Source organism: Adiantum capillus-veneris, chromosome 28 (assembly GCF_014529385.1).
Source record: "Adiantum capillus-veneris isolate H3 chromosome 28, ASM1452938v2, whole genome shotgun sequence".
Taxonomy (NCBI): Eukaryota; Viridiplantae; Streptophyta; class Polypodiopsida; order Polypodiales; family Pteridaceae; genus Adiantum; species Adiantum capillus-veneris.
In genome coordinates, this window is record NC_140958.1 from 8,096,482 (window position 1) to 8,105,599 (window position 9,118).

The following is a 9,118-nucleotide window of genomic DNA, read 5'->3' on the forward strand; positions in this document are numbered from 1 at the left end:
ATTTTTGTAACCATTGATTGTAATAAATGTCTTTCCGACATTGATTTTGAATTGAGCCATTCATTAAGTAACGGGACTCAATTGAGTTTCCAGCTTGTAATCCCGAAGTAATTTCACTCACTGATGTAATTAGTTAGAGATGTTCTCACCTCCAAGGCTGAGGTATATAAGCCAAAGTTTTTGTAACCTAAAAGAGGATTCAGTTTTATTAATCAAAGTGAGTTTTTGGAGCGCCGTGACTGTGTCTGAGAGAGAGAGAGAGAGAGTCTTATCTACTTGCTACGCGAGCTACGGAGCCGCCATTGGAGAAGCGACACCGCCATTGTGTTAGCAACGGCGAGAGCTACGCACAGATACCAAGAGTGCGCGCTATCGGCTTCTATGTGTGGTAAGTTCCTACGAGCTTCGGTGTGAGTTTTCTTCCAACTCGTGTGTCGGAATGGAGCATGCAGCATATCCATAGAACCACAACGAGTAGAGCTACGCATTAGTACCATCGGGGTCAAGTTTCGGTCACCTGTATTTTTCGGCCTGTCTTCATACGCGTTTACCGCACGGAGTGATTATAGGTTGATTTTGCAGTTCAAGTCTTTAGGGTGTTGTTCTTACCTAGTGTATAGACTTCCCCTTGAGTTTGAGATCGATTCAATGATTCTAGATCCTGTTTCGTATAGCATTCGTTCGTAGTACGGATTTCAGTCACTTGCGTATTTTAGAACTTAGATTTGATTTCCTTAGTAGTGATTGTCATTAGAAGGTCGAGTAGGTGATTTGACACCCACCTAGTTGTTTCCATGCACCTGCGGGTCAAGCTCCGTCCTCGTCTAACAAATTCTATTGTTGGTTGAGTTCTCGCTATTTAGCTTCCGCTAGCGGCGTAACCGCCTTAACAATGATTTTGTGTTAACACACAAAAAAGTGATTATGAGGGCGTAGGTGGAGTAAAAGATGATTACAAAGTTGATGTTGTCATTTGTAATTGATGAACGTAGGCATGGCCCACCTAATTGGTGCTTTTGTAACTTGATGCTTTGCTCGGACAAGCCTCCCTTGCATCCTGTCATTTGTAGTGGTCGTAGTCGAATGCCTTTGCAGTTGTCACAATGGTCGTCACTTCATTGAAGCCGTTGGCACGAAGCGCGTATATACGAGACCTTGTGCATGTGTGCAAATTGATGGTGGATGTAACTTGACTATTTTGGGCTTATGGGCTTATTTGTGAGAGTGTTCGGTGGTGATTATGAGAGTGGGGTGTGTGTTGATGGTAAGTTGTGTATATGAGTGTGTGTGTGTGTGTGTGTGTGTGTGTGTGTGTGTGTGTGTGTGTGTGTGTGTGTGTGTGTGTTTGTGTGTATGGCTGAAAAAACATCAATTTTCAGCTATGGAGAGCTTGGGAAAGACATGAGAGTGAGAGAGAAGAGTGTGAGTGTGTGCATGTACTCTATGTGTGCTGAAAATTGGTTGTTTTCAGCTTTGTGTGTGTGTGTGTGTGTGTGAAGGGAGATAAAGTTTTTTCTGTTGGTCAAAAAGAGAGAGAAACAGAAGAAGAGAAAAAAGGGACAAAAAAGTGAAAATTTCAGCCAAGAGAGAGAGTGAGAGGAAGAGATAAGACAAGGAGAGGGAGGGCTCCATGGATGGAAGAGGACCAGGTGGAAACAGCTGATAATGAGAAGGAGGCCCCCTTTATTTTCTTTTGTAAGAAGGTGGTGGCCATGGTTGTACAAACCATTGAGTGCCCTCTTATTTACTAATATAGTTATCAATTATTTTGAACGTGGAGCCCTTTGAGGAGAAAATAAAAGAGGGAGAAAAATGATTACCAGTGGCTCCGCCGGTACTTGAGGACAAAGGCTCCTTACCATGCAACATTTTCTGCTTCGGTGAAAGCTTTTACTGGAGATTTGTTTTTTCGTATTCTCAAGTGGTCGTTCACATGCCCTGTGCTTGAGATTTTTATTTTTTTTTGAGAAGGGGGTGGTTTCTAAAGAGATATAGATGGGTTGATTTCAAAAGGCGGCCCTCACCGTGCAGCTTCAATAAGCCATATCTCCGCACTCCGGATCCTGATTGACATGCTCTCAATTCCTATTGACTCTATTCTTCACACACTTCTCATAAGAACATTGATAAGCACCCAAAAATCTCCGATGGCACATCTCCCAATCCGACCATTCCGCCCTAGAACCGAGCCCTGTCCCAACTTTGACAGCTCATAGCTTGCTACCCGGGACTCCATTTGCCGAACCAGAAAGACCGATAGGATCCACATTTTGAGACTTCAACTTTATCCACAAACATCAGCTCTAATCATTCACTTGTACTTGTCCAATCCGTCGGGGATCTACAAAGCATTCCAACCTCACACTGGCATATCTTTCTCTATGTAGCTCCGTTTGTCATGCCGTCTGGACCAGCATGGAAAGCACCTTAAGAACCACCATTTTTCTCATAAAATTATCACTTTGGAAACTACTATCTGTCACCTCTTTTTTAGGCTCTCCTAGAGCCTTTCCGACCTTTGAAAACTACAGTTAGCATACATGTCAAGCATCTGATGACATAATCAAACCCTAGAATAAAACATAATTTGGTAAAAACTTCCAAATGTCTCTCAATATTTCTTTTTCTCACTGTGCCCGCAAAGCGGTAGGACAACGCTATAATAGATTCTATCCTCTGATATGAAACATTCTTTCTGATCTATCACTGGACGCACTTTTATGAGCTAGGATGTGGGCCGTTCAAACTGTGGTTGATACTTTTTGTACAATTTCCCTTTTTGGTCCACATAGTGTGCATATGAACTATATGTGCCATACAAATCTAACATCATTTGCTTTGATGTGTCTCTTAGACTCATAAATGATTGCACACTTGTGGCAGTGGATGCAAAATCACTTGCAAACCTTACATTCTTTTTGACCTTTGGTGATAAATTGGGATTCATGTTTCCAGTTTTCTCCATACTTTGCTTGGGAGTTGACGTGTCCCTGTTGTCTAGATTTCTTGGACAATTTCATGAAAATGTCCACTTTTTCATCCAATTTGAGCAATACGCCATGACTGGTGGTATCTCATTTAGTTATGTCATGTCAATTTTCAAGTGGGAGTGGCAAACCAATTTGGGAATAGGCTTGATCAGGCGTTTTTTCAAGCTGACATCCAGGCTATCCCTCTAATAGTTCCTTGCTTGCCAGCTACGTTAATGTGATTTTAAGATCCTCCCAAAATTCTTTGAAGAATTTTACTATCAATATATACTACCCATGTAACTTTTCCTTCCCCATTGCTTTCAAGGGAGTCTAACATTCATTTTCAAATATGCGCATATCTAAGGCTTTTGCTTCTCTAGGTAGTACACTCCACTTTACATTGCTAAACAGTAGTGATCTTGCATCCTCAACCGCTTTTTAGAAGTCTTTTGATTGACCTAAAATGTGGCAAAGATGGTCGAGCGTTAATTTAGTTGTAATGGAAATGGATAAAATTGTATTTATGCAGCTGACAAGTAGAAAAAGCTTCGGACTGTGCAAGAGGATATCACATTTGTGAATATTTATTATTAAAGTGCTCTTTACGAGCCATCATCACTCTATGTTTGGGCAGACAATTTGTAATCATTATGAGAATTCAAGAATTATATAAATAAATATGTGCAAGAGGAAAATGCTCACTCTTGCAAGGGGGGAGATTGCACCCAGTGTGTGTCTTATTCTTCTCATCTCATCTCTCTTCTCAGCGTGATTGTGGTGCACTCCACTCTAGGAGGTGCACCTCCACATGCTTCTAAGCATTCTCTCACTCTCTACCTCTCTGACATATCAACACCTCCACATGTTTCTATGCATTCTCTCACTCTCTACCTCTCTCTCACCTCCACATGCTTCTATGACTTCTCTCACTCTCTACGTCTCTCACATCAGTCTCGTTATGGATCATGTGTATATATACATGTAGTACTGCTAGGTATGAAGATTTGTTGTTTTGTGGATTGTAGCCTGCTATTTCAGGGCCCTCTGTGTTCCCGTTGTGTAGTGGTATCAAAGAACAGAACATCACTCTTGGTGAGATATGGATTGTAAAAAGAAAGATCGTGACAAACTTAGATTTAAGTAATTTTTAATTACTCCTTTTTTTAATATCAATGATCCTTATGCTTGTATTAATTGTTGTATGTATTTTCCCTTGAGTTGCTTACGCGTGCTCTAGAAAAGTAGGTGTTTTAATAATAAAAATTGTTATAAGTTGTAATAGGCTTCCATATAATTGTCAAGACCTAAATAGAAGAGACAAAAGGCTACGATATCTAAGTGTTTGTATTAGACTAGGTCGAGAGAAAGGAAGTGGACATAAAGTTTCAATGTCATGAGATATGATCGAATCAAGAACCATCCAATTAGGGTCTTGATTAACATTGTGTGAAGAAGAAGGGTGATCTTATGAAGAAGATAACAAGAAGAATTTAGAGGTTGTTTACCATAATTTGATGAAAACATTAAGAAGAGGAAGGGGGCTATGAACTACTCAACAAGATCATACCCACAAATTATGGTAGAGAATGTTTAAAGAAATACGAGAATTAGGAAATGTTTTTCTTGTTGTGGGAATAATCCTAGAAGGGCATAAGGATATGCTTTTCTTGTCAATTTAATAGAGGAGATGCAAACTAGTTGCCATGGCATGCAACCCCAAATGAGTCCATAATATATATTCAACATAAAACACCATTTTAGATAAATTGGAAAAATCCCGTTTCCCAAATGATAAATTGGTGTATTATGATCATGCTATTCTACTATTTTTAAGCTCAGTTTTCCCTTAAATTAGATAAGATGTAATGATTCAAGAACCCAAATTTGACTTTTCTATTTTAATTTTTATAAGAGGACTTTTTATATAGATTTTTGCAAAAGGATTTGTATCAAAGAAACTCTTTTAAAAAAATATCAAAGCTCATAAAGGTGGATTCTACTAAGCAACACATATATTTATTATTCCAAAGAAAACATATAATATCTAGACACAAAGAGAACCAACAACTCTTATCATAAAATTGGTCACCTTAATCTCAAGTAGAAAAAATAGCTAGTCTCAATTTTAAAACACTATCAAGTATCAACTACACTATAGTATGTACAACACTTAAATTAACATTTGATAATTAAAAAACCTAAAGAATATTGTGGAGTATCCTATGGCCCGAAGACCATAACTTGTCATCTATGGCACCTATATTGTCATTTAGTGTGAAAGAATAAATGTTTGTGCAAAAGAATCTATATTAACATGCCACATTTTCATCAATAGACACTTTAAAACTTCAACAAAGCTTCTGGATATGGTCTCTCAAAACTTTAATACATGCTTTAAAACTTGTAGAGGTAGTGTCTCAAAAAAGGAGGTGTTTAAAAACACCATTGATGTGACTAATAAGCGGCCTATGAATTGATTACACCAAATCTGTATGGGTTGTGCATAGAGATTTCCAACGACTCATTTTACAGAATTTATAGTATCTATTTCATGTACAACAAAGTACTAAGTGCAAGAAGTATATTATCTCCAAGATAGAGGGTACAAACACCACTTTGGTAGTACTATCAATCGTCAACATCATTTTGGTAGTTTTCATCACCTCAAATAAAACAAGTACTAAGAAGAAAATGATGGAAGAATCAAACAATTATATTATCAATGTTACTTAAGTGAGAGATGTCTCCTCACATAGGATTCACTTTATAATCCAAAAATTCACAATTTTTGGAAGCTATTTCTTAATTGAGATTTTTTCTTTTGTTTGAAAGAAGTTGATAGCTTATCAAATCATTGTTCCACTTTGAATGAGATACTTGCTTCTAATTTATGGCATTATAATAGCAAAACGTTTTTCAAAAGAATGACATCAAAAAATAAAAAATAGAAGACTTAATATCTTTGAGGTCATAGGATACCTTCTAGTGAGTTCTGAGTAGAGCACCTTTTTGTCTTATGGCCTCAAGCTCATAGAGTTATGATACCATATGGTGTGGATATGTTGTCTTCCTATGGACCTAGGATCATAGGGTTCTGTGATTCCAAATGACATAAATGCTTTGTAATATTCTCAAATATTTTTATGTTCCTTGAAAGGCTAAAATCCTCTTTTACCTCTATCAGTAGATAGAGCCTAAGTGTGGCCTAAGAGAGGTATGCCTTTCTTTCTAGTTTGCAATTAAGAGGCTTGTGCTCATTATGTAGCTTAGAGATAGCCTCCCATGATATTAAGGTTAAAGGGTTCTAATTCCAAGCCACATAAGGTAAGTGCTTTTTGGAATAACATATGTCAAGTTATGGCCTTATGGTCATAGGATGCTAATGCCGTAGATGCAAATTACTTTGCTTCATATGACTGCAATTAATAAAAGTCTTGTAGAAGTTAAATAACAATCTTTGGCCTTAAGATCATAGAGTTTTTTGTGGATAAACTAGTCTGGCCATATGTAGGATCATATAGTGCCAATAGTTTGGCACTTTGTTAAAGTGTGGCCAGAGAACAAACTATCTCTATGACCCAAAGGTCATAAGGTTCCATTTCAAAATAACATAAAGGAACTTTAAGAATGTCAAAAAGAATGTTATTTGTCCTAAAAGGCCCATGCATTTTATTGAAGCCATCTATATAGATCTTAAGTGCCTTGTTAAAAACCTTAGGATCTTGGGACACTTATTCTTAGACACAATGAGTATGTATCTTGTGGAAGAACATAAGCCAATGTATTGCATTAGGTTCATGGGGTGTTGACACTATAAAGTCCAAATCCCCTAATCTCGTAACATAATATATGGCCTTATGGTCATGTAGATTGTCCTTGATGGTGCAATGGATACAAATTGTAAAACAACCAACATTTGATTCTACCAATAAACTAAAATTGAGCATTTGGAACGTCAAAGTCAAAAGTTACATATAACATTGAAAGAAAAAATTTCATAAGCACTCTAAAAAATACATAAAGAGCTTTTGTAGATTCCATAATATTACAAAAATCTACTCGATCATATCCTCAATGGAGATTTGTTTGAGATTATACTAAATCTTTAACTGTTTCATATATTTCTTGGCCTCATGTACTTTGTAAGCAGGATCCTTGCATCCCAAATTTTTAGCAAGCATAATTGTTTTAATATCTAAATTTAAGGCTAATAAAGGTTTCATACTCTTTAAAAGCCTCACTTTTTCTCGATCAACCGTTAGGATTTTCTTGTCCTGACTTCGAGTGGACATTCAACTATTGCTAGATACTGCATATTTTTCACCTTTTTGCATTGAAAAATGGTGGAAAAATGCAACTCAATGCAGGATTAACACATCCCTTTAATGGTGCATCATCTAGCAGACATTTTTTTACATCGATCCCAAATTTTGTTGATGCAATAGCCATCGATTTGAAAAGTTCTTCTACTCCTGGATTATCTGGGTGAGTGATTCTTGATTCTTCACATGATTGATATTGGATTTGTCCCCAAATCATAAAGAATGGTAACTTTTCTCCATCCTTCTTCTCTAGAATCTTGATGTGTCCATTACATGTGTACCATTAGCAACTCACCATTTCCCAACATTGAAATTACTAAGTAGAGTCTTTAAAAACTCAATGCATCCTGGTCATAAAACAATATACTCATGTTGAAACTTTAAGCTCTTCATTTTTTTGGACTTAGTGCTAGTATCTTCTCAAAACCAATCCACCCAAGCTCACTATTATAGCTAGCATTGGTCTGTCTCACTCGATGAAAGGTCCAAACCACCATACACCCCAGTCCCCAATTCTTGAGCTATTAAAATGTTTTGGATGGATTCTTCTTCTGATCATGTACATGTTTTGGAACTTTCATAACCTTCTACTCACATAGCAACACTCTTCAAATTCTTCTCCAATGATTGCAATGGTTGACCTTTAGGAACTTTTAGATGTTTGTCAACTTCTTTGAGAACTCTTTGGTTGCTATGGACATCCATAGAATCTTCTGCTTCCATAGCATCACTCTTGAAATTCTTCTCCAATGGCTTCAATGGTTGACCTTCAAGAACTTGTAGATTTTTATCAACTTCTTCAGGAACTATCTGGTTGCTATGGAAATCCATAGACTCTTTCTTAGAAGGTTCAATTTCTTGAAAATAATTTTCTCTAACAATATCAGGTGAAACTTTGTCAATCTCAAAAGGTTTAGTAGCTTGAAAATCCTTTGTACCAACAATCTAAGGTGAAACTTCGCCAATCGCAATATTGTGTTGAATGACTGCAAGTTTCAAAAAACACCTATTGTTAGCTTTGTCACACTCTTGGAAGAAAATTAGAGAGTATCTAAATGACAAGTCTGCTATCTTAGAATAAACTTCATATATATTTGAGAATACATTTAATAAAACCAAGGATGTCATTGCAATATAGCTACTGGAAAACTTAGGACCACCCTAAAGGGTCTTATGGTTGCATGGTCAACTTTGACTACAAGGTGCTTATAATAGGTTTCTTGAAGAAGAACACATTTTACCCTATGAAATAAGGGTCATAGGATGAAATTTGTAGGTATCTTGAATACTTTTTTGGAGCTTAAAATATGTCTTCTATGTTCTTAGGTTTATAAGGAGTTTTCTTTGTAGGTAATTAAAAATAGAAAAAAATATATAGTCTTGGGACCATAGGGTACTTTATACCCATTAGACCCTCTAAATTGGCAAAATATAGACTTAGAGTTATAGGGTGTTCTCTATATGATCCTATGACCATAATGTGCTTTGTTCTGAACCTAAAGGACCGCAAGCTCATGTTTTTGCACCTCTATATTGTCACTCTATTTCCCTAGGGCCATAGGGGCTCTCACTATGTTTTCTAGGACACGTTGTCAAGCACTTTTTAGATGACCATGAAGCCAGTAGATTGTGCCAAGAAGCTTCCTAACTAGCCTCAAGTATATATGTGTACATAGTGCTGCAAGTCTTGGGAGTGACCATGTAAAAATTCATTCACAAAGGTTTGGTTTTTTTGGGCTTGTGTGCTAGTGTTTTGGGTTGTTCGAGTCCCCAAAACATGGTTTTCAATCAGTATTTTTATTCATGCTTTATAGCTTGTGAATC